This window comes from Lepisma saccharinum, chromosome 20, assembly GCF_977018435.1.
Source record: "Lepisma saccharinum chromosome 20, izLepSacc3.1, whole genome shotgun sequence".
Taxonomy (NCBI): domain Eukaryota; kingdom Metazoa; phylum Arthropoda; class Insecta; order Zygentoma; family Lepismatidae; genus Lepisma; species Lepisma saccharinum.
The window spans coordinates 62,474,452-62,501,175 of NC_139248.1; positions in this window are offsets into that span (position 1 = coordinate 62,474,452).

Below are 26,724 nucleotides of genomic sequence, written 5' to 3' on the forward strand. Positions count from 1 at the left end.
CGATGCATCACTTCACATTTTTAAAAGCTGATAACTATTCAACCGAGAGGAATAACGTTTCGTATAAAACGTTATTAGGTACAAGACAATGGCGCTGCTTAAATACATACTTTACAACGTTTACTGTACACGTATGGACGAATATTTTAGTTGTTTCAAATGTAAACACCGTGCACTCAGAATAGATGGTGTAACTCAACGCTCAAAGCCAACGAAACTGACATTCATATGGTGGAAGCACAAAGCAAACTAATGGACAAGATTTTTAAAGAGGGGTACTTTCCGAAGGACTGGGCAAGCTCCATAATCTGTCCTATTTATAAAGGGAAAGGGGACAGAAATGACGCAAATAATTTCAGGGGCATTTCTTTATTACCTATATGGAGTAAAATTTACACACATATCTTAAACCGTAGGATCCAGAAATGGACAGAAATATTCGACAAAATCTCACCACTACAAGCGGGCTTCAGGAAAGGGTACAGCACGGTAGACAACATATTCATATTACAAACACTAGTACAGAGGAAAATTAAACAGAAGCGGGGGAAATTATACGCATGTTTCATTGATTTTGAAAAAGCATTTGATAAAGTTCATAGGGAAATTTTGTGGGGAAAATTGTATGAGAAGGGAATGTCCGCGCGCATGATCAGAGCACTGCAAGCAATATATGCGAGGGTAGAATTCGGAGTAAGATGCGAAGGAAACCAAGTCTCGGCACTGCAGCCTTCGCTCAGGGGACTGAAACAAGGATGCATCCTATCACCAGTGCTATTTTCACTGTTCATAGATTGGGTAGCGCATGAAATTAAAATGGATCAGGATTCTATCCCATGTATAGGAGTGCAAAGTATACCAGTCCTTATGTATGCAGACGACATAGTCATCTTGTCATAGAGACAATAGAGGGTCTTCAAAGGGGCATAGACAGCATATATGAGGGGTGCATCAAATATAAAATGAAGGTAAACATTAAAAAGACAAAAATCATTGCTTTCAAAAATGGCTACATATTTAGCAGACAGGAGACATGGACGTACGGGGGGGATTTAATCGAGCGGGTTAAAAACTTCACATACCTGGGGGCATCACTCTCCATGACAGGAAGTTGGACACACCACATAAGGGCAAGAAAAACTAAAACAAAATTTGCAATAGAACAAGTCATAAGGACAATAAACAAGGCACCTCAAATGCCTTTCCCGGTCATTCAAAACCTCTATTCATCAATAGTATTAGGTACATTAAATTATGGAATAGAACTGTGGGGGTTAAGGGGGGACAACACAATAATTGGCATACAAACAGAATTTTATAAGAGAGTAATGGGCGTAAGCAGAGGCACGGCCAACTGTGGGATTCTTAAGGAATTGGGACTGAACAGAGACACGGTACAAGCACGGATGAGGGTTGTTAAATATTGGATGCGATTATCACAAGAGGGCCAAACTACGCTGAGGGGACAATGTTTGGAAATACAGACAAGGGAGGAAAACGTTCCCAGCTGGGGTCTGGAAGTGAAAAATATCTTATATAATAGCGGAATGGGTTGGGTATGGGAAGAGGGAGGAAGGGGGGGCATCTCATCAGAAAATCAAATCAGAAACAGGTTACTCGACATAGACAAACAAGAAATAATAGCAGACTGCCAAACAAAGCCCTCAATCAGGGAACAGCTAAGAGTAAGAGAATGGGGGAAAGCGAAATATATCCAGGTTGTGGGAAAAAAATGAAAGAAGCGCGCTGGCATGGTTCAGACTAGGGGGATGGAAACAACTAAGAAAGATAAACGAATCAGGGGAAACGATATGTCCTTTGTGCGAGGGGGAGGAGACGGACAAGCATATCCTACTGAACTGCCCTTCTACACGTGACCTAAGGGACAAATGGATGAAAAACTTAACAGGCAGGGAGGTGATAGAAGTGGTAGACGACAGAATAAAGATAAAGGAAGCGGGGCAGCAAGTGGGGAAATACCTGGGAGAAGTAAGAGAACGGCGGGGGAAAGCTATTAGAGAAGGCAGCGAAATGAGTGATCATGCTCCAGACGAGCCATCTTTATAGTGTAAGTGTGTGTAAAGCAACATGTAGGCGTTTTTTGGTGAGAGTGCAGGAAAAGAGAAGTGAGGAGAAAGACTGGAAGAAGAACCGCCGAGGGAAGGGAAGAATGTGTATATACAGGACAAAGTAAGAGACACCTTAAAAGAAAACTAAATGTAACAAAATAGTGTAGAAAAATCAAAAATATGTAGTGCGTACAGCCTATGGCTCGCACAAAAAGAAGAAAAGGAAAGGAGGCATTGTTGACACCTGAGCACTGAATAATGAAATAAACGCAATTAGGTATACGTTATACATTGCTGGAGTAACACGCGGAAACCACATACAAAATCGCTCCTTTGCACACTCACAGATTATCTTCACGTGGCGAAACTTTGCTCTGATTGGCTGTTCCACACAATCCAGTCGAGGAAAGCAAGTAGCAATTAGAACATGTCCTATTCCTCCAAACCAGTCAAGCAGTCAGCCAGGCGGCCATGATTGCTACCTAGAAAGTTAGTTCAGCGCCAACTAGGGCACTCCTATAGAAATCCAGTTCCGTGTGATAGGGGCTTGAGATAGTACGTACAACGAGTGGGGAGGTATTTGTGCGAAGTGAGAGAACGACGAGGAAAGGCGATAGCGGATACCGATAAGAGCGAAGAAACCGCACAAAGTAACCTTAGCTTATAATACGTGGACTGTGGAACCAGCATTGTTCAATATATAAGTGTTTTTCTTTTAATTATTATTATTCATACATGTGTCAAAAAAATAACCTATGTGAATCAACATGTAGTGCGTACAGCCAACGGATCGCACAAATAAATTCATTCACTCCGTCTCAGTTCGAAAAAGGAGAAACAAATCTCTGTTCCTGGAACTCCTGAAGGCACTAATCCGAGAAAATATATTTCCACTCTTTTTTTCTCCTCCAGGTAGGCCGGACACCAAACGTCAAACTCTTCCCGATAATAACCATGATTTACAAATACGTGAACAAAACTATTTCCTGACGTAATGCTCCGAAATGATACACTGCCGTTCTCAGTACGAAGATCACAGTAATCTAGCGGGCGGGCTTCGTAATACACGGAAGCGGGTTCTAACAAGAAGAAAAAAGAAGCTAAAGGAAACGCTTCCAGCGATAATCACGTACCAACGCTCATATACAATCATAAAAATGACGGACGCAGTCGTTTTAAATTTTAGGCCAAGTATGTTTGCACGCTGTGTTTACGAGGAACGGATGAAATACGATGGGATGTTTTAAGTGGACGGTTGCTTCGTGAAATTACAGTGTTTGGGCTGGAAATCATCATGCGACGGGAATTAGTTTCAATGAGAAATAGTGTCTCGGAACGCCAGGTCCCTGAGGAGGGGTTGGAGGGGGGCGGGCCCCCTTTCTACCCTCGGGAGAGGCAATGAAGGGGGAATGTTGTTGACTTGTTCTGCTTGTGCGTCGTTCCGTGTGCTTTTTGGCATTATGGAAAATTCGGAAATCCCGATTGTCATGGAGCAATTCCGGAGAAAATGTCAACCTTGATGGTCCAAATAATATATAAGTGAAGAGCAATGCGATGTAGTACATTGTTTTGAAGGAGAAAAACTTTACATAGCAGTATATAGTACATTCGTTTCTAAACTCTGAAGTTTGTATGTTAAAAATTACCTCAACAAGCACTATTCCGCTAGCTTTGATTCAGAAAATCCACATTCATAGGTTCCCAATTTATTTATTTATTTATTTATTAACCAGTCGCCTATGACAGAGCGTATGCTCAAATTACAATAGGCTATATCAATATCATGCAAATGATATTGATATCAAAGTCATTTGGCAAGAAAAATCTAGCTTGTTTATTACTTCTATAAAAGAAAATTACATACATTTTTCTTTATGGCAATTAGAAATTAAACTTTGTTATCTTCCTACATGTGGTTTATCTACTCAATTTAAAATAAAATTCTAAATTTTGTAAAAAATATCAAGATATTAACTTATTTCCACCACAATAAAACATTCAGAAACAATGAACAAAAATGTTAGAAAAATACTCATAAGTCCAGAGCCATCTATTGTTCACCATAGCAAACCATGTCCCAACATAGCAGCGATTTTATTTAAACCTATTTTATTTCAAATTATTCAGTAATAAGTGAAAATCAGACAATATTGTAAAGAACTATTCAAATTTGTTAATATAAAACTTTGTAGAAATTATGTCAACTTGCATTCGATTCTGGAAAGAAAAAATATCAATAAAGAATGAGGTGAAAAATTATTATCAAGATGGCTGAAGCCTGAAATCGAAAAATTGTAAGTAGTTTTTTATTTCTTTATCCCAGGTTGCGTTTGTGTTTTACCGAAGCAATGTGACGTGTAATATTCGGATGTTTCGCATCATGTGCTTGAAAAACGTCATAAGGCATTACAATTTCTTATATACAAATATCATTTACATAAATACAAACACATACAGTAGTTATTACACAAACACTTGGATAGATACGAATACAAAAAGTTGTACAAATACAAAGGTTACACAAATACAAAAATGTACATATATATATTACACATTTTAGACAGAGAAGAAAACTAAAGAACAAAAGAATCAAAAAATAAACAAAGAAGGTAAAGTAACAAGCTATAAAAGTTTGAGAATAATAAGGAAATTATACAAATTATACAAATACCACTATTTGAATGAGAAACAGCATTAATCAATACAAAGTAAGGCTCAAATTTGAATTCATTTATATGCATACAATTATGATTATATCTGCATATGAAGATCTCTTGTATTTTTTGTAGTAAATGTGAGTCCGTTATCTTCAAATACAGTGGCGGTGATTGGGTTCCAAAACTGGGATTGTGGGGGCAAGGACTATTTACTTCTCTACTTCTCTTTGTAGATATGGTTTAGCATAGTGCGTTGGCAAAACTGACAAAAAGTTTGGGGGAAGGGGTAACTGCCCCTCACGCATCCCTAATCGCAGCCACTGTTCAAATATATATTTGTATATAGTGCTGCCAGTCAGAATACATTTGAAAGAAAATTTGCTATGCCTGTAGTGTGAGGTTTATAAAGTTACAGTTAAAATTTTTATGCTAGTTATGTCAGATGGTGAATTATATTTTCATTTTAGAGCCACGGAGTTCCCGTCGGTAGGGTGTCTGGCTGCTATGCGGGAGACCTGGGTTGGAGTTTCGGGGCGGGACTTTTTCAGCAATGCTAAAGGATGAAGAGGTTCACCCAGACTTTAATAAGTGGATGGAGGGAACCCTGGGAGTAAAGGCGGTCGGAGTGTAGTGCTGATTACATCACTTCCACAAATTTGTGAGTGCGAGGCCTTGACTCCAACAATATATCTTCACGGCACTTTGCAATGTGCAAGGGGGGGGGGGGGGGTTAGAGAGATATTTTAAATATATCTTTTTTTTTCCATTTTGTGGTCCTTTTTAGGACGGAGACTCGTTGGTGTAGTTCCCTCAAACACCGTAATACTGGGACTGATTTTACTCTCGCTGTATATGCCTCGTTCAATGAGAAAGCGCCTACCTCGGTCTTGGTTACATCATTCCGATTGGTTGAATGGTTCGGTTTATTTTACTTCGCTTTTCTGACACTTTTGGGTACTCGCGAAGATGAGATTGATTGATGATATGATGATATAGACAAATACAGGGAGCCTGGTCGCTTTATTTAAAATAACGAGTACAGTATGTGTTTTCTAATGTTTGTGTGTTTTCGGTATCACGTATTATTAAATCACAATAATAAACATGCCATTATAAATGTTTTCACTGTCGAATTTTGATATCTGCAGCGATATGATAGAGTGGTCATATATTAGAATGGAATCCAGGACAATTGCGATGAAGTCAAAATCACGTATAATTGCTATGATTTTGACAGTGAATGTCATTTTACAAATTAATGGTAGGACAGTTGCGACGATCAGGACCTAACTTAACCTAACTTAACCAAAGGCTGTAGAAGATAGGAACAACAAAATAAATAGGTGGCTTAGGAAACCGCATCCAAAAATTCATAATGTTCTGGCCTGCCTCAAGAGCCAAGCAGAAGGCACCAACATCAAGTATACGGATGGAACGTAATCTCCGAGGGCGTTCAAGTCAATCGACTTTTTTTTCCAGGTTTAAATAGACGCCTAGGCTGGAGGTTTTGTATGCAGTAGCAACTGGCAACTGTGTGCTGTTACTGATAGGCGACGCTTATTTCCCGCGCTTCTACATAGACCGTTATTCAAGATGGCGGACAACAGTGTGAACGTCTACATGGAACAGTTTGTTGTGATGAAGTTTTTAGTGGAACGAGGACAGAAAACCTGCTGAAATTTACAGAATACTTCAGGCTCAGTACGGTGATGAGACACTCTGTCTTAGTAAGACATTTGAATGGTGTAAGCGCTTCAAAGATGGCCGTATCTTTATTACTGACGATCCCGGTCGTGGTGGATCACAGCCCACGCCAGTCATTCCTGGGAACATTCAGCGCGTGGAGCAGCTGATCCCGGACAATCGTCTTATAACCTGTCGTGAAATTGCAAGTATCAATACAATACTGTCAACAGTGAGTATTACTGCAGTGTTCTGCGTGATGTGCATAAGAGTTTACGGAAGAAACGTCCGGGTTTCATCACAAAGGGTGTTCTCTTTTTGCAATACAATGCACGACAGCATACAGCTCAACACACATTCCAAACATTCCAGGAAATCGGCTGGGAGATATTACCCCCCACCCTATAGTCCTGACTTAGCGCCAAGTGATTTTCACCTGTTTGGACCCCTGAAGGAATTCCTCGGAGGAAAACATTTTTCAACACTGATGATAAAGTGAAGAATGCTGTCCTCCAATGGTTCCGCCGTAATGATAAATCTTTCTTTGACGAAGCATTCCAGGCGTTAGTTAAACGCTGGGATAAGTGTATAACTGTAGAAGGAGGTTATGTGGAAAAATAAATCCAGTTACCACACTTTGAAATTTGTTCTTCTATTTTTTTTAAAAAAAAAGTCCCCGATTGACTTGAATGATCCTCGTAGAAGGTCAGAAAAGTAAGAAGCGTGACATTAAAATCGACGAGAGAGTTGGGAAGTGTATTCGCACATATGAGGAAACGGGTGACTTCAAAAGGTGTCTGTTGGTTCTAGCCCATGTTCAAAAACTTGATTGAGCCAAATTCCCAGCCGAAAATATAAATATTTCATTAAAATTTCATCGCCCCTTCAATTCTAACTGTGTTCATCGCAACTGTCCGCAGGGGCGGGTGGGCAGAAGCTGTATATTGATAAATTAGGGTGGACAGTACAAACGTAAGGCATTAGGTGAGTTTGACTAACACGTATCTCTTCCCACCTCTTCTCTCTCTCACTCCAGATTTCCCTCTTACCTTGTGTAGAAAGCAATTTGGACACAAGGAATTCATCAAACCCAATCATCGTATCCAGTAATTCGTATCTTTTTTACAGATCATTCGGGCTGTAAGTGTGACCTTTTCGAACACACTCAAATGTCAACCTTCCTCCTGAATAGTACACCCTGCTGTATTCTTGTAGGCAAATGAATCTCTGGCGCCTGTAACCGCAGTCAAGATAACCCTCTTGGTGTTTTGTGTCTCCTTGCGTGTGTGTGTTCGTTTCTTCATGACGTTCATCTAATTACCATTCAACCTCACCGTCATCGTTGGTCAAAACTAGCAGAAAATCGACTTGAAATATAACAATGAGTCAAATCAGTCTTGATTACTTTCCACAAATAGAGTATCAATAGTTTATAGCACTTCGAAAGTTGAGGTAATGATTTCAACTCCACAATGCTTAATTTTTTATCAAAACAGATAACTCCGCGAACAACGACGTGGTTTTATCTAAATCTCAAATATTTTTGTCCGTACGTGAAAGAAGTACTTTAAATCTAAGGCCAATCCATGGGTGTCCGGAAGGAGGGGGTGCAAGGGGGCATGCCCCCCTGGAAAATGGGTCTTACCATAAACTTATACATTGCACACATATATTTCATTTCATTCGCAGCAATTTTACTAATTTATGTTAATTGGAAGGGTGCTGCAGGAACACGATAGCTTCAATTTTAATAAGTGCGTTTTCTTTGGGTTTTTTTTAGGGGGCTGCACTAATATCGGGGTGGGAATATGTCTCGTTTGCCTCCCCTTGAACAAATTACCATGCTTGCCCCTCCTGGAGAAAATGCTGTGGACGTTCATGGGCCAATCATAATTATAGTGTAATCCACCTCTTAAATTGACGCATCTTATGTTATGATAAAATGATACGGTTGACGGAGTTATTTCTGTATATCGTCTCTCCGATTGCATATAGCTCTCGTCTTATAATTAAGTGATCCTGGGTTGAATCCCCAGTGGAAGCCCAATGCACACTCGTTAGGAATACAGCTTAAATTGAAGTTGTAGTGATGATTAGCCTATTTGAGCATGTGGACCTTTTTTTTTTTTTAAAAAAAACAAAAAAAACAGCAACAAACAAAATCGCTCCTGGATTATTATCCTGATTATTTTTTTTTCATACATTTGGCTGCCTCATTATAGGTCTGTGACACCCTCGAGTCAAGGTTTCTTTGCATCCCTTCCTTCATCATCTTTGAAATTCATGCAAGTTAATCATAAGAACTGCATAACTGATAGTGAAAATTTATAAGTTGGAAGAGAACTTGTAAATAGTGCTAGCCACTAATAATATCAGTTCAGTAATTCTATAGATTTTTTCCAAATCTACAAAACTGTTACATTAAAATTTGGTTACCTCGGTATTGTAGTGATTGTGATTACTCGTTATTAATTAGAACAAATTAAAAATTGTAATTTTAGAAACATTGCATTATTTGAAGATGACAGTTATGTAAAAAAAAAACCCTATGATAGAATAAAGAAAGTGACACATCAAATTACCCGCGGAGTGGTTATCGCAGTGCGTTATGATGCCAGGGGTACCAGGTTCGAATCCCGGTCTCAGCATGGGTGTTTTTGTGAGTGTACCTTCAACACTTTCAGCATCATCATTCATACTCATCATTGCGATTAAGGCAAATAAGATGTTTTTATTTGCTTATTGTTTATTACTTTGATCATACCCCGACCGAGATTTATGTAGAGGTCCGGTGCTGACAATATTAAGAACTCACTACCATCTGTGCACATTTTCAGTTAGTCTATAACCTTTAGCCCAAGTCACGTCAGATGGTTAGTTATACTTTTTATACTTCCACATTCCTAATATCCTTTTTTCTTCAATATATGGCTGATTTGAAAGCAATTTTTCCCCATTGAAGGCTGGGAGCTGCAACCCTCCAAATCCTTCAAAATCCTGATTAACTCTTGATCATATAGCATACCTCATAATTGTGAATATCCAATAAAACGTACTAAGCCTGTTGATTGCTTCTAATCATAGCAGTGTTCATTAGATTACATTTTAAAAAAGAGTTCTGATAGTGCCTTTAGCTTCCCAATGACAAAATTAAGGAAGTAGAAAGAAAAGCTTAAATTAATTTCATTCAACAAGATATTTGCTCTAATCTTTGTAAAGTTACTTATTAGACAAACGTTTCGCCAAATGACAGCAAAGCTTGTTATGGGATGAAACTTGTGAACTTTCTAGTATCTACAATATTCACAAGTAAAATATACATGGAGTGAGGACAAGCCTATACTTACAGAACAATTTACATTTCCCTAATTGGATATATTTATTTAATTTGATTGGGTGGGCAATCGGGTGGGCACAGGAATTTTTGGGTGGGCGCTTCGCCCACCCGTGCCCACTCCTGTCGCCGTCCCTGACTGTCCGCGATCCCAATTGTCCGTCTACCATCAGAATGCATTGCATAGTTATTCATGTAGTTACCAGTTGAGCATTCTTTAGGAAGGTCCCTACGGCGCAAGAATAAATTACTTTTATTTCAATGTTATATTAATTTATTAATTAAATGTTTTAGGATCATATTTCAAAATGCGTCGATTTATCTTAGACCATACCTGGGCTGGCCCTTGAGAAAAAGTGTCTGGCGGCTGAATTATTTTTAGTTTTTCCTACCCCTGTGATGGGATGGAATTGATGAAGGGCCACTCGCAACGAACGCCCAGGCCAGGATTCGAACCCGTAGCCGCTGCCGTGCTAACCACTCCTCCACGGCGCATCAATTTCTAGCCGAGACTGCTGGGTACTTTACCGCCCTTACAAAGAAAGAGGTTAATGCTCAATAATATCCGAACAGCGCCGGGAATATTTAAGATCTCATATATACCTTTTTGCAGTGACGCAATAGGGGTGCAATTTTCTTCTCACCGCGGGGCTAGTTAGTGCTTTCCTCGTTCCGTGAAGGTCCTTGGGGCTGATTTAACCTTCATGAAGAATATTTACGGCGTCCCTTCGGACCTAATCGCCATTATTCGCCATTTGAGCGACGCCGTCCCACGAAGGCCTTGGGAGAAAGGATTCATAAAGGCTGGACGTGTTTGCCGGCTGATTGCGGCGTGGCGGCCTATAAATGATGACGTCTACGGCCTATCTGAGTCGACGACGGCCCATTCTGCCACGGAGGCTGCCCTCCAAGTACCCCCTGGCTCTCTTCATATCAAGAGAGCCAGGGGTCGGGAATGAAAGAGATGGCGGATTTCTTTTACAGGAATATGGGCAGGAAAGACGCCAGAACGAAATATGATGGGAGATTAGTCTGTTTCATTTCGCAGAAATGGCAGTGGCGTGCCCAAGGGAAGATTGGTTACAACCCCCACTTTTGGCTCAGTATTCGTAAGATTGATTGGCATTTATTGTACTTATCTTTTTGTTCCACTTTTGGCTAATTTGCGAAGATGGGGACGACTGACGACCAGTGTTGCCACAATCTGAGGGCACAATTTCCCTTTGCATGGTGCAAAATTTCCCTTTTTGGACTATTTTTTCCCTTCACCTAAACAAATATAATATTATCAGTGGAAGTAATAGTAAAATTTCCGTTGGTCTATGTTCGGATGAAGAAAAAAATATTACACCCATTTTTCACATACATATCAGCTTCATCGCTTTCTGGTCAGATGTCCCAGGTTTAAATCATGGTCAGGAATCCATTAAATGTTAATTCTAATCGTTACAATTATCCGAAGATACAGAAAAGCGACGTACAATAAACTTAAGATAAATATAAATACATACAAGCTTATATTCAAGGGAGCAGAAATAAGAAGAATCAGAAAAAAATAATGTAAAGTCAGAAGTCTTAAAATTTCCCTGAAATTGTGATATTTTTCATAGAAAATCCCTTATCCCCTTTTGTCTAAAATTTCGGTCCGAATTTCAATGCAAAAGGGAAATTTCCCTTCATGTGGCAACACTGCTGACGACATGAAATTCATGAATGGACACTCACAAACATCCATGCCCAGGCCGGGATTTGAACTCGGGACCCCTGGCGTCGTAGCACGATGTGCTAACCACTCCGACACGGGGACCGGCAGTATTCCTAAGAGAAAGGCCTTGTAGTCAAGGGGTCTCGAGTTTGATACCCGGTGGAGACACATGGCACAGTGGTTCGGATCGCACGTTAAACTGTAGGTCCAGTCCCGATTATCCTTTCTGTGCATAAACTGGACTTAAAATAACAAATCAATCAATCAATCCTAAGAAAAGGGACATCAAGGGCAGAAAAAGATAGCAAAATGAGGACTGAGTACTGAAAAAAAAAGTATACGTACGTAATACCCCGTTTCGAAAATCCTGGGCACGCCACTGATCAAAGGGCACTTTTATCATTGCCATTTTGGGTGATTAACTAATATTGCACCAGTTCAGTTGAGATTACACTATTTAACTATGTCCATAAGTGCCGCCAGGGGTCGCGGGTTCGAATCCGGTCCTGGCCGTGGGTGTTCTTTGTGAGTGTCCCTTCATCGATTTCATCACGTCATCACTCATCCTCGTCGTCGCGATTAGCCAAAAGTGGCAGAGCAAGCGACGCTAAATAACCAAAATTAAATCAAAGTATCAAAAGTGCATAAAACTTTATTTTATAACCCTACCCCCCCTTTGGCTCAGTATTCCTAAAAAAAAAGAACATCAAATGCAGAAAAAGATGGCAAAATGAGTACTGACTACTAAAAAAAGTATACTTAACCCCCTCCTTTTGAAAATCATGGGCACGCCACTGTTTGATTGGTATTGGGATAAACGGGGTCTTGGGACAAGTGTCCCATTGTCTTATGACCCACAATGACCTTTTTATAGTTTGATGGTCAAGTCTCTTGATATTTCATGTCGTAAAAATTCGCTGTATCATATTTCTCAATCGATATATCTGAATAAGTTTTAAGAAACAAAGTTGTAGGTAAATATCGTTCTACTAGAGCTGTTGTGTTTTCCGAACTGAATCCTCCACTTTGACGTAGGCTGTTGCGTCCCTGAGGTAAGTAGGCGATGTGATTGGTCAGTGGCGGGGTTGCCTTTGCTACACGTCACAGCAGTCGCTCGAAACAGCCAATCAGACGAGTATGTTCTTGAAATCTTCCAGCGCTTTTACGCTATTGGAGGTCGGGGAAAACGCCAGGTGCTCGAAACAGGCAATCAGACGAGCACGTTCTTGTAATCTTCATGAGTTCTTATGCTATTGGAGGCCAGGCGCTTGGAACAGTCAATCACACGAGCATGTTCTTGAAATCTTCCCGCGCTCCTATGCTATTGGAGGCCGAGAATAGCGGCAAGCGCTCGAAACAGCCAATCACACGAGCACGTTCTTGAAATCTTCCCGCGCTCCTATGCTATTGGAGGCCGAGAAGAGCGGCAAGCGCTCGAAACAGCCAATCGCACGAGCAGGTTCTTGAAATCTTCCCGCGCTCATATGCTATTGGAGGCCGAGAATAGCGGCATGCGCTCGAAACAGCCAATCACACGCGCAGGTTCTTGAAATATTCCCGCGCTTTTATGCTATTGGGGGTCGGGAAAGACGCCAGGCGCTCGAAACAGGCAATCAGACGAGCACGTTCTTGTAATCTTCATGAGTTCTTATGCTATTGGAGGCCAGGCGCTTGGAACAGTCAATCACACAAGCATGTTCTTGAAATCTTCCCGCGCTCCTATGCTATTGGAGGCCGAGAATAGCGGCAAGCGCTCGAAACAGCCAATCACACGAGCATGTTCTTGAAATCTTCCCGCGCGTTTATGCTATTGGGGGTCGGGGAAAAAAACGCCAGGGGCTCGAAACAGCCAATCAGACGAGCACGTTCTTGTAATCTTCATGAGTTCTTATGCTATTGGAGGCCAGGCGCTTGAAACAGCCAATCACACGAGCACGTTCTTGAAAGCTGCCTGTGATTTTATGGTATTGAAAGCACTGAGCAAAAGCGGACGTACCTTAGTGTCTTGAGAGCGATCAAGACTTTACAGAGGAAGTTCACGTTCAAGTCAAACAGCGATTTCTTTCGAATAAAGGACAGCGTATTTCCCCCGGCACTTTCAATCGCTGTGGACATTACGCGTCACCGATACCTCAAAGGTTCCGCCGTAGTTATCTCGCTCGACGAAGCGTCAGGAGGGGAAGTCATTCGACACGAAACAACCATCTCCGCTGAATTCGCGCCCCTGATCAGTCTTGCTGCCACCGGAACTTATTTCAACGACAAATTTACCGTCCACACTTCAATCTCCATGAAATGTCCACTCGGCTGTTGCGGACCCCTTTCAACAGTTACACTCCCGCATCTCCATATTTCTTGTATTTTTACATGCCTCACTTCTCCTGGACAAGACAGACCAACAGGACTTACTTTTTCTGTAATTTTCAACTTTTGTACCCACATAATCATGTCTTCGTGATTAATATATTAGTTAGCGTTTATTTACAGTTTATTTATCCTACCTACCTAGCAGTGGCGTATACTGAGGCCAAGATATGGGCTATGTCACGTGGTCCTAGGCTATGAATAGAAATAAATTTACCAACTCCTAAGAAATCAGGTTGCCAACTCATAAGAAATCAGGTTACCAACTCATACGCAAGCAGGTTGCCAACTCATAAGAAATCAGTTTTCCAACTCAAGAAATATTACCAACTCATATGAAATCAGGTTGCCAACCCATAAGAAATCAGATTACCAACTCATAAGAAATCAGGTTGCCAACTCCCGAATCAGCATCATCATCTCACTGACATAAATAATAATATTTACAATTTCTGATCGATTTTTCTCCTGAATTTATTTTATTCTCTAGACTTCAGGCTTCGCTTTGCTAGCCTAGAATATACGCTCCTGCTACCTAGGATCAATAGTGAATGGAGATAGCACAATAGAAGAAGAAATCAAAGAGAGAATTGTATTCGGAAACAAAGCTTTTTATGCCAATTTGGAGCCATTCAAAAGTAAACAAATATCAAAGAGGGCCAATCTGAGGCGTTTTTATACCATCATAAGACCTATAGTTACATATGCATGTGAAACATGGACACTCAAAGACTCCTGCAAACAAAGATTATCAGTAGGGCCCGGAACTTTATGTTATAACATATTTTTTATTTGGCATCAGATCGGATACTGGGGTGAGATCTTTACATGTCTGATGAAAATCAGTCGAAATAGACCAACTTGATAAAGCATATTTTGACACATTTTACCAATTTCGCGTTTTTACAACATATTTCTTCAATTTTCTCGTAATAAGACATATTTTTGTATAATTTCGTAATTGTCTTGCATATACTCTGTTATTTTATAATTTTTCTTCCTATATAAGAGTTATCACACACAAGATCCCAAAATTCCAATCTTCTGACAATTAAAACTCACAAAACTGATTTTTTTAGTAACTCTTTTACTGTATCAGTGGTTAGAGACTGGAATGCACTTTCACATGAACTGAGAAAATTAGTGTTGCCCACGGGACGAGACGGGACAGGCTTTTACAAATTCGAGACGAGACGAGATTGATCATGTGTCCCGAGACAAACGAATATTTTCGAGACGAGACAGCATTTCACAGCATTTCCACGAGACGAGACTTTGGTCTGTCTCGTCTCGTGGGCAACACTAGAGAAAATCAATTTCCATAGGTATCTTCAAAAGAAGATTAAGAGAAAGTTCCATGGAGTGTTTTTTTTTTTTTTTGTAGTGGCCTGTTATGTATATAAACCTATGTATGAGTGTGTGTACATGTATATATATATATATATGTTTTATGTATTTCATTGAATTCTACATATTTTTACCGCTGTTGGTTTAACATGAAAGGTATATGTGTGATCGTTATTTGAAATGTTTATATAATGAATCAATTTATGAATATGTTCTATATTATGAACTTTTGTATGTGGTTGAGTGTAAGAAAAGGCATGAGCCTTAATCTCCGCCACAAATAAACAAGAGACTAGTGTTGCCCACGAGACGAGACTTTGGCCTGTCTCGTCTCGTGGAGTCTCGTGGAAATGCTGTCTCGTCTCGAAAATATTCGTTTGTCTTATGACACATGGTCAATCTCGTCTCGTCTCGAATTTTTTAAAAGCCTGTCCCTTCTCGTCCCGTGGGCAACACTACAAGAGACAAATAAATAAATAAATAAATATATTTAGCGCATTATGGATGGCTGGATGAGGAAATTACGAACGAAGAACTTAAAAGCAGATGCCGTATTTTGTTACCAACTAAAAATAGAACAATAATAACACCCCATTTTTATCCCGCCGACAATTGATAGCCATGCAAACATTATTGAGGGAAAACGTTCTCTCATTGTTGTGCGACAACAATACCCCACCCCCATCCTAGTCGATCTTCCTTGGAATACACTAAAATCCCGTATAATGAGAAATTCGAAAGTACTGTTGTGCCTATTTTTGTCTTTACTGGGAATATTTCTACCATTTTCTGACATATTTTAAAATTTTTATGACATAATTACATACATATTTTACAGTTTTACATAAAGTTCCGGGCCCTAATTATCAGTATTTGAAAGAAAAGTAATACGAAAAATCTATGGCCCAATTAAAGAAGATGATGGTACTTGGAGAATCCGAAATAATAATGAAGTAAACAGAGTAATTCAAAATAACACCATAATAAACTTTATCAAATCTCAAAGACTAAGATGACTTGGGCATGTTCATAGACTGCCAGAGGAAAGGCTAATTAAAGGGACATGCAGATGGAACCCAGTAGGAACAAGGGCAAAAGGCAGACACGAAAAAAAAGGGATGGATTGATGATGATATTAAGGATTGCAACTAAGCTGTAAAAAGGGCCCATTTACTCATATTCAACACGCTCAACCTCAACTGCATAAAGCAGGATCTACCATACAGAGGCACAGTGAAAGCAAGCTGTTATCAGAGTCCATTATTCTAGGAAATTAGTTACGAATTCAAAACCAGAAACTTAGATCTTTTCCTTTTTATTTTAACAGTGCAAAGATACTTTTATAGAATGGTAACAATCAAAAAGTAAATATATTCCCTTTCTTTATATATCCATAATCACACAACTGTATGATATGCAACTTAAATTTATATTCTACGACTTAAATTGACAAGTAATTAGGGGTCAATGCGAGTATAGTGAATGCGGCCATACGACCGAGAATTCTAAGAATAGGTTCCTCAATACCCAAACTAATATTAATTTAATTAGAAGTTAGAATAACAAAAACCTAATATAGGGTAAAGAAATGAACAAATAAACTATAGAATTTTAAAGGAACCACACTACGTAAATTCCCCATCATATCGCCACACTTACCATACACGTTTACAGTCAGAGCTACACCGCTCTTTTCCCCGTGACCGTTGCCTCAAGACAAACCGTGCTCGTTTCCTCCTGGCGGCTCTGAGCATAACAGCCAATCAGATCCAGGCATGACATCAGTTGCAGTGTTACCAGCACATTTAGTACATTTGTGGGCAGAGGGTTATAGGATCTGAAAGATATGAAAAATCAACAAATGGTGGAAGTGCATCCAGGACAGAAAAAAATGGAGAGAAATGGTTGAGAACGCCAAAACTTTCAGTGTATGATGTTGTAGTGACCTTATGAAGAAGAAGAAGAAGGTATTTATTATGAGCGTGAATTGGGGTTGGATTAATTCGTGGCGCAACAGCCCTTGAGGGCCAGGGCCTACATAACGACTGCCGGCCTCCAACCAGTTACGGGGTGACATGGGGTCAGCACGATGAACCCCCGGGTCTTAATTGTAGGTTTCCGTGAGCGGATTGCGCTACTCATTCGTAGTATCCTGCAACAGTAATATTTAAAGTATTTAAAAAGGCTATTATAACTTGACAGGTTTAAAAACAAGACGCTGCAAATAGCTGTTGCGCATCTCGCACCACATTTCCCCACTCCATTCTCCGCAGCTACGTTGGTTCGCAGTGTTGCAACCTGGAGGGAGCGGAATGGTCTGAGGATTTTCAACGAAATTTGTATTAGCTTTTTCCTGGGCTGTTTTCTACTTGTCGGAGTACAGAAATTCAGCCCGCCTTTCGCCAACGACTCTTTTCCTTCTTTTAAAACTTGACCTCCCCGATGGCGCAGTGGTAGTGTCGTTGCCTTGTAATCAAGGGGTCCCGGGTTCGATTCCTGGTGGAGGCACATAGTGGTTCGGGTCCCACTTTAAACTGTAGGTGTGGTCCCGATTAGCCTTACTGTGCATAAAGTGGACTGAAAACAACAAATCAATCCAATCCTTTTAAAACTTGAGAAACTATCCATTTAAATGTTTCCCGAGAGCAACGATAGATGCCAGCGCGTCATATAAAGAAGAGGAGAGCTTATTGTAGAAACTAGGAGCGGAGAAGAGCGATTATATATATTATAGTAAATGCAAAATATATAAAGGAAGAGTATAAAAATTATAGAAGGAGTGAATAAAATGTTGTATATAGCAAATTAAGATAAATAAGAATATGCTCGTATATGAAACAATCAGGAAAGTTAATAAGTAAGCAAATGAATTCAGAAATGTATTTCTCCTTTTTGATGCTAGTGATCAAAATTTGATTTAATACCTCTGACGAGGAGAACATCGTCAGCTTTTGTATTTGTCCGTCCCTCGGTGGCGCTGTGTCAAATTAGACGACCCGAAGCACTTACGGTTGCGCTCCTTATTAGACGCACTGGGCCATAGGCAGCGCTTGCTGTTAGCGATCCTGGGCTATTCCCCTTTTTGGTCGTTACATAGGAGGTGGCGCTATTGTCAGTTTAGTCGACCCTAATCTTTCTATAAGTATAGCTTGTGTCGTTTGTATAATGCCAAAGAAGCGGGGAAAGCGAGCGCATATATGTAATAAATAAGATTACGCTTTAAAAGGAAAGACAATAAATTAGAAGAAAGAAAAGAAGAAGAAGCCTTTTCCCCAAAAAATTACGAGAAGAAAGAAGAAGAATATTTCCTTTCAATTATTCATATATATAAGAAGAATATAACCGACGTAAATTTGGAATCAGCATATATATATATTTCAATGTATACACAAGCTTCGCTATATTTTCTCTGTATTGTGTATAGTTTTCAGGATATAGATCCGCATTTAACTATATCCTCTTGGCTATAAAAGGCTTTCTTATTTGGAATTCTCGAATAAAGACCCTATCCCCTGAGATTAAGATATGTGTAGCCGTGGTATAAGTTTATTTTAAGAAGTGCACTGGAGGGGCGTTGTACGATAAAACCCACTCGGCTTTAAAAAAAAAAAAACAGGCCACAGCTCAATGTCGCATTTAGAAAATGAAGTCATTCGCCCAGAAGTTTCTCTTCGTTGCAAACCTTAACGCGCGCGCGTAATACTACAGTTTACGACCCGCGCACCGCACGCATTTTCAAAGACCGGATTAAATCAAATGAACCACTGATAAACTGATATGAGCCGGCACGGTCACTCCACACAGTAAAAATCGTTTGTCATATTTGTTTTAGCTTAATTTTGCTGAGTTGGCACCACTCGTACTCTCAAGGCCAGACCAGTACGTAGAAGGGTGGTGGGGAGGATGACGTAATAGGAAGTGCTCCGCAGCGATCTGCGCATATCGGGACTTAACTTGTCAGGCTATACTTCTCTTATTTAAAACAGTGAATATATAACATGCCGAGGTTTTATTGGGAGTGAAAAGTAGTGTGGCCCCAGAACTCCACCTCTTCCGGGGCCGCCCCTGTACTAATCCTCCAACAATTTATTTTTATTCTTTCGCCTTGTGCGGCCATCTATGTTTAGTTTTCGAAACTACTTCCTTTCCATTTCGTGTTATTGAAACATGTGACTTGTATCAACTCTCTTTGAAACAAATTGCCACATTTATGTAATTAAAATTAATGTTTTGGCGCTAGTCGAAGAGGGAGGGTTTAGAGCCCCCACCAAGGGCAGGCAAGCCGCCCCTGCTCCCAGCTTAGGAAACGCTGACAAACCTTCGAAGTTCCTTGTCAATATACGCAGAGAGAAGGCAGACGGTTGCATATTGTTCTGCGCTCCACATATCTCAACCCAGCGTGCAGTCCTAGTGATATGAACAGCGGACGGCTTTCCTGAAGAAACTCTAATTATGTATGGCCTTTTTTTCCTCTCTCTTTTAATTCTAGCAGGGGAAGAAGGCGGGAAAGATCCTCTGCTCTCTTTATCTCCCGAACAAAGCGCAAATTTCTTGCCATTGTTCGCTCCTGTGACGTCCATTCATCAGCCTCTTTGTTCCTGGTGTTAGGTATGCTTTCAGAGGAGCCAGGGTTCCGATCTCCCGCCTCGCGCTGCGCCATTCATCTGTCTGTGCACAATGGAATTATGGGAGCCAACGCTAGACGGCGCTGTACCTCATAAGCACCACTATTTAGATGTGCATGTGGTTCGGTGGGGTGGCTGGGTTTCTCGTGACGTGGCCTGCCAATGAAGTTTATACCTGCTGGGAATGCACGTTGCCCAATTTATCATTCTTGAAAACATGGAAGTTAATTGTTTTGTAGAGCGTGATCGCTACGATGATGAGGAACTTTTGTGTTTTGTTGTACCCGCTGGGATAAAGAAGACACCAAGGCTATGTCAGTGGCTAATCCAGAAGTTAAAGTAGGGAGGAGCGAATTTCAGTCGGGTACCTTGCCTCACCCAGAATTGATTCTAACTTGCACTTGAACTGCTTCATATAAACAATAAATATTCATTCTTTTATTTTGGATCTAACAACTTTAAAGCCGTAAAATGCATATAAAATACTGGGTGAGTCTGTTAAAAGAGGCCCCGTGGAAAATGTGTTCCTTGCATGTAGGCAACCCTGGTACACCGTAGAGAAGAGCGGGGCAGAGAACAGTCCAGGATATCGGTGCCAAGCAGTTTAGACAACTTGACAAAAACGTAAATTAATGAAACATCTCTTCTGTAAATACAGTACAGTGTGACAACAACCTACCTAGAGGAGGTGCTGGAAATGTCCTTCGTTGACCTCGAGGCACGTGTGCGGACGATACCACATGTTCTGAAAAGCACGGGCGAGGACATCATGCGGGATGGCCTGGATAACTGTGATAATGTTGTTCTTGAGTTCTTCGATTGATTGATTGAATTGTTGTTTTAAGTCCACTTTATGCACATAAAGGCTAATCGGGACTGGACCTACAGTTTAAAGTGGTATCCGAACCACTATGTGCCTCCACCGAGTATTGAACCCAGGACCCCTTGATTACAAGGCGAGGATGCTACCACTGAGCCTTCGGGGAGGCCCCGGAGTTTTTCGAGTGTGTGAGGGTTGTTGCTATACACCTGTCCCTTTAGAGCTCCCCGCAAGAAGAAATCACAGGCTGATAAATCTGGAGAACGAGGTGGACAAGGTTGGTTCGTGCCACGGTTGATGACGCGATCAGGCGGGAACACTGATTCAATGCGCGTGATCGTTGCATATACTGTATGCGCCGTGGCTCCATCCTGCTGAAAGTAAGCGTTCCTTCGCTCATCCTCAGTCAGTTGTTCAACAAACACGTTGAACATGTTACTGATGTAACGAGTCGAGTTCACAGTCTCATGGAAGAACACGGGGATGATGCGGCGTGACGACACGGCACACCAGACACCGAGTTTCTGGGCGTGCAGTGGAACCTCCATGAACACTTGTGGATTGTCACCTGACCAGTGTCGCGTGTTCTGGGAGTTTATGTAGCCTGACAGATGGAACCATGCTTCATCGGAAATGAACAAGTAACCATCCTGCAGCACCTCCGGAGCAATATTGGACAGAAACCACTCACAAAACTGCACGCGAGCTGTCTTGTCCACATCCCGCACCTGATGTATCACGGTAACTTTAAATGCGTGCAAGATCAAGTCCTGCTTCAAGATCCGCATAGCGGTTGACTGTGACAACTACAACTGTTTTGCCAAACGCTGAGATGATTTTCGTGGACTGCGTTTCATTAGCTGCGCTGCGTGGCCCACATTTGCCTCAGTGTGGACAGTCTTTGGACACACTTTTGGCCTATTCAGCACGGATCCGGTTTCCCGCCATTTTGCAATCAGTTTTTGCATTACTGATTTGGTTGGGGCCTTCGCTGGAACTCCATTCACCGCAAACTCCGTAGTAAACAAATCTGCACACTGTTTCCAAGAACCGAGGCGTGCACACGTCTCGACAACAAAGATACGCTGCTGCACCGTTAACACCATGCTGATCCACCGAACCACACACACAACTTTCCTCGCCGCTCAACTTCACTCAACTGACCTGCACGCAGCCTGCCTCAAGGTCACTACTGGACAATTTCTTTTCAATCCCCCTCTATGTCAAGTTGTCTAACTGCTTGGCACCAATATCCTGGACTGTTCTCTACCCCGCTCTTCTCTTCGGTGTACCAGGGTTGCCTACATGCAAGGAACAAGGAGCCTCTTTTAACGGACTCACCCAGTATAATTTTCCCCCTATTTCACGTACATTAGATTCAAAACCAAAAATGTTTCCCTTCACAATTGTATGTTACACATTCTTAAAAATCCAAACATCTGGATTGACAACTAAACTTGATAAATTTATTGGAAACTGAACTTTTATATAAAGTTTTAAATAAGATATTTCTCTCTCTATTATATTTTTGGACATTCCAGTGCGTCTGCACTTTCCAGCCACATTCACATCTCTTTTTGTTCGTTATTCCAATCTTCTAATATATAAAAATGAATATATGTGTGTGTGTGTGTGTGTTTGTTCCGCCATAACTCTCGAACGCCTGGAGCGATTTCAACCAAACTTGGTATACATAGCACTTGCAATATGGAAAGAAATATTGTGGGGATAAGACACCCCTGGCACCCCTAGGGATGGGGGTGGGAAGGGGTGACATGTAAAAATAATCGAAAACGACCGATATTAATGTGGAATCCATAGTTTTCGGGGTCGCTAACATGAATAGTGACATTTCCAATGCCGTTCAACTCCAAGTTCATCGCCTATCGGGAAGGAGGGTGAGAGGGGGTAAAAAATAAAATGTCAAAAACGACCGATATTACTGTCGCATCCATAGTTTTCGGAGTCTCTAAGCTAATTGGTGACATTCACGATGACCAAACTTGGTACACATATATGACTTACAATCTAGAAATAAATTCTGTGGGGTAAGACTCCCCTGGTATCCCTAGGGGTGGGGTGGGAAGGGGGTGACATGTAAAAATAATCGAAAACGACTGATATTAGTGTAGAAGCCATAATTTTCTGGGTAGCTAAGTGACTCTCCCAATGCCATTTAACTCCAAGACTCCAATAGGGGTGCAGGTGGGAAGGGGGTGACATGCAAGAATAATCGAAAACGAACGATGTTAGTGTGGAATCCATAGTTTTCGGGGTCGCTAAGATGAATAGTGACACTCTCAATGCCGTTCAACTGCAAGACACCCCTGGCACCCCTAGGGGTGGTGGTGCGAAGGGGGGTGACATGTAAAACGACAGATATTAGTGTGGAATCCATAGTTTTCGGGGTCGCTAAGATGAATAGTGACACTATCAATGCCGTTCAACTGCAAGACACCCCTGGCACCCCTAGGGGTGGTGGTGCGAAGGGGGGTGACATGTAAAACGACAGATATTAGTGTGGAATCCATAGTTTTCGGGGTCGCTAAGATGAATAGTGACACTCTCAATGCCGTTCAACTGCAAGACACCCCTGGCACCCCTAGGGGTGGTGGTGCGAAGGGGGGTGACATGTAAAACGACGGATATTAGTGTGGAATCCATAGTTTTCGGGGTCGCTAAGATGAATAGTGACACTCTCAATGCCGTTCAACTGCAAGACACCCCTGGCACCCCTAGGGGTGGTGGTGCGAAGGGGGGTGACATGTAAAACGACAGATATTAGTGTGGAATCCATAGTTTTCGGGGTCGCTAAGATGAATAGTGACACTCTTAATGCCGTTCAACTGCAAGACACCCCTGGCACCCCTAGGGGTGGTGGTGCGAAGGGGGGTGACATGTAAAACGACAGATATTAGTGTGGAATCCATAGTTTTCGGGGTCGCTAAGATGAATAGTGACACTCTCAATGGCGTTCAACTGCAAGACACCCCTGGCACCCCTAGGGGTGGTGGTGCGAGGGGGGGTGACATGTAAAACGACAGATATTAGTGTGGAATCCATAGTTTTCGGGGTCGCTAAGATGAATAGTGACACTATCAATGCCGTTCAACTGCAAGACACCCCTGGCACCCCTAGGGGTGGTGGTGCGAAGGGGGGTGACATGTAAAACGACAGATATTAGTGTGGAATCCATAGTTTTCGGGGTCGCTAAGATGAATAGTGACACTCTCAATGCCGTTCAACTGCAAGACACCCCTGGCACCCCTAGGGGTGGTGGTGCGAAGGGGGGTGACATGTAAAACGACAGATATTAGTGTGGAATCCATAGTTTTCGGGGTCGCTAAGATGAATAGTGACACTCTCAATGCCGTTCAACTGCAAGACACCCCTGGCACCCCTAGGGGTGGTGGTGCGAAGGGGGGTGACATGTAAAACGACAGATATTAGTGTGGAATCCATAGTTTTCGGGGTCGCTAAGATGAATAGTGACACTATCAAAGCCGTTCAACTGCAAGACACCCCTGGCACCCCTAGGGGTGGTGGTGCGAAGGGGGGTGACATGTAAAACGACGGATATTAGTGTGGAATCCATAGTTTTCGGGGTCGCTAAGATGAAAAGTGACACTCTCAATGCCGTTCAACTGCAAGACACCCCTGGCACCCCTAGGGGTGGTGGTGCGAAGGGGGGTGACATGTAAAACGACAGATATTAGTGTGGAATCCATAGTTTTCGGGGTCGCTAAGATGAATAGTGACACTATCAATGCCGTTCAACTGCAAGACACCCCTGGCACCCCTAGGGGTGGTGGTGCGAAGGGGGGTGACATGTAAAACGACAGATATTAGTGTGGAATCCATAGTTTTCGGGGTCGCTAAGATGAATAGTGACACTCTCAATGCCGTTCAACTGCAAGACACCCCTGGCACCCCTAGGGGTGGTGGTGCGAAGGGGGGTGACATGTAAAACGACAGATATTAGTGTGGAATCCATAGTTTTCGGGGTCGCTGAGATGAATAGTGACACTCCCAATGCCGTTCAACTCCAAGTTCATTTTACACTATTATTAGAATTCATTATTTTCCTGTCTAATAGAACAATGAGATAAATAAATACCCGGGCAACGCCGGGAAATGAGCTAGTTCTGAATAAATGTTGCCTAGTACATGAATGAGCCGTTCTCTGTCTAATAATTAATACAATTACATTTCTTGTACCACTGACATGATGAAACCATGGTTTGCGGGGCTTAAATTCAGCAAATGATCTGTGTGATTCTCCCACTGTTACAAGTTTATTTCGACACCAATCAAACCATTTATTCACAATTTTCTTCTTCACTGTAGGGAACAGGTCAGTATAGTATAATGCTAAGTCCGTAATATTTGGAATACACACTGCTTTCTTTGCACTTTCATCAACATGGGAATTGCCTGTAATATTAGATATGTGCTTTTACCCAAGTAAACTCAATAGTTTTTCCAGCTTTTTCCCATTGTTTGAACTAGTTGAATACAATTGACAATATTCATTCATTCGTTCATTGTTTTCTGTCTAATTGGCAGGTTTTTCACTGCAATCTCCAGCTTTCCCTATTCTCTGCCTTACGCTTCGTAATAGCATATACGACCCAGTTAATTTAATATCAACCATAAGCTAATATCTCTTTCTTCCATGGACTTTTCCTCCTTCAACCATTCCCTCCAACGCATCCCTTAGCAGGCAGTTCCTTCTTAGACAGTGTCCTAACCAGTTTCTTTTCCTCTTCCTGATGGTCTCCAGTATATATATATCTTTTTTCACCAACTCTTTTCAGTACGGCTTCGTTTCTTACCTTGTCCGTCCATTTTACACGCTCCATTTTTCGCCATGTCCACATTTCAAAAGCTTCGAGTCGTTTCTCTTCATTTCTTCTCAACGTCCAGGTTTCTGCACCATATAGTGCTACACTCCACACAAAACATTTCACTAATCTCTTCCTTAGACCTATGTCCATGGGTCCACAAAAAACATTTTTTCTTCTATTGAAAGCTTCTTTTGCTATTGCGATTCTCATTTTCACTTCTTGGTTGCAGCTCATGTCACTGCTTATAGTGCATCCGAGGTACTTGAAGCTATCCACTTGCTGGATTCTTTCACTGTTTGCTCTCACATTAATATTCCTTGGTTTCCGTCCTATAACCATTGCCTTTGTCTTCTTTACATTAATGTTCATCCCATATTGCTCACAGCTGCTGTTTAATTCTTCTTCTTCTAACATACTATTTATGGTTATTTCATTCTCAGCGAATAATGCCATGTCATCAGCAAATCTTATGCAGTTTATTCTTCTTCCTCCCTATTTGACACCTCCTGTGCCCTGGAAATTTTTTTTCACTATATCTTCTAAATAGATATTAAACAAAGTAGGCGATAGGCAGCATCCTTGTCGTACTCCTCTTCCAATTTCACAGCCTTCTGTCATTTCGTCTCCTGTCTCTTCGTTCTCACTTTAACTCGTTGATTCATGTATAAGTTGCTTAGAAGTCTTCTCTCTTTCCAATCTACACTAATTTTCTTCAGAATTTCTGAAAGTTTAACCCAATTCACTCTATCAAAGGCTTTCTCCAGGTCTACAAATACTACAAACACCTCCTTTTCTTTCTCTAAATATCTTTCCCCAATGGTCCTCAGTAAACCAATTGCATCCCTTGTACCTCTTCCTTTCCTGAAACCAAACTGTTCTTCCTCTAACTCGCCACTGACCTTCGAGTATAGGCGTCTGATCAGAATTCTTAGAATAATTTTTGCCGAGTGAAATAACAAGCTGATTGTCCTGTACTCAGAACATTTTCTGGCATTGCTTTTCTTATGCAGAGTTACCAAAACAGTCTCCGTGAAATCTTGTGGCCAATCCCCTTTCTCATAGATTTCATTGCATAAGTGTAGTATTTCTCATTTTCCATCTCCCAGACATTTGATAAGTTCAATAGGAATTTCATCAGTGCCCTTTGCTTTCCCATTCCTCATTTCTTTGAGTGCTTGCTCAAATTCTTCATTCAGGATATAGTATCCTTTCTCATCATCAGGCACGTCGTCTTCATTTTCTACATTCAGACTGTCTGGGCGATTCTCTTTCT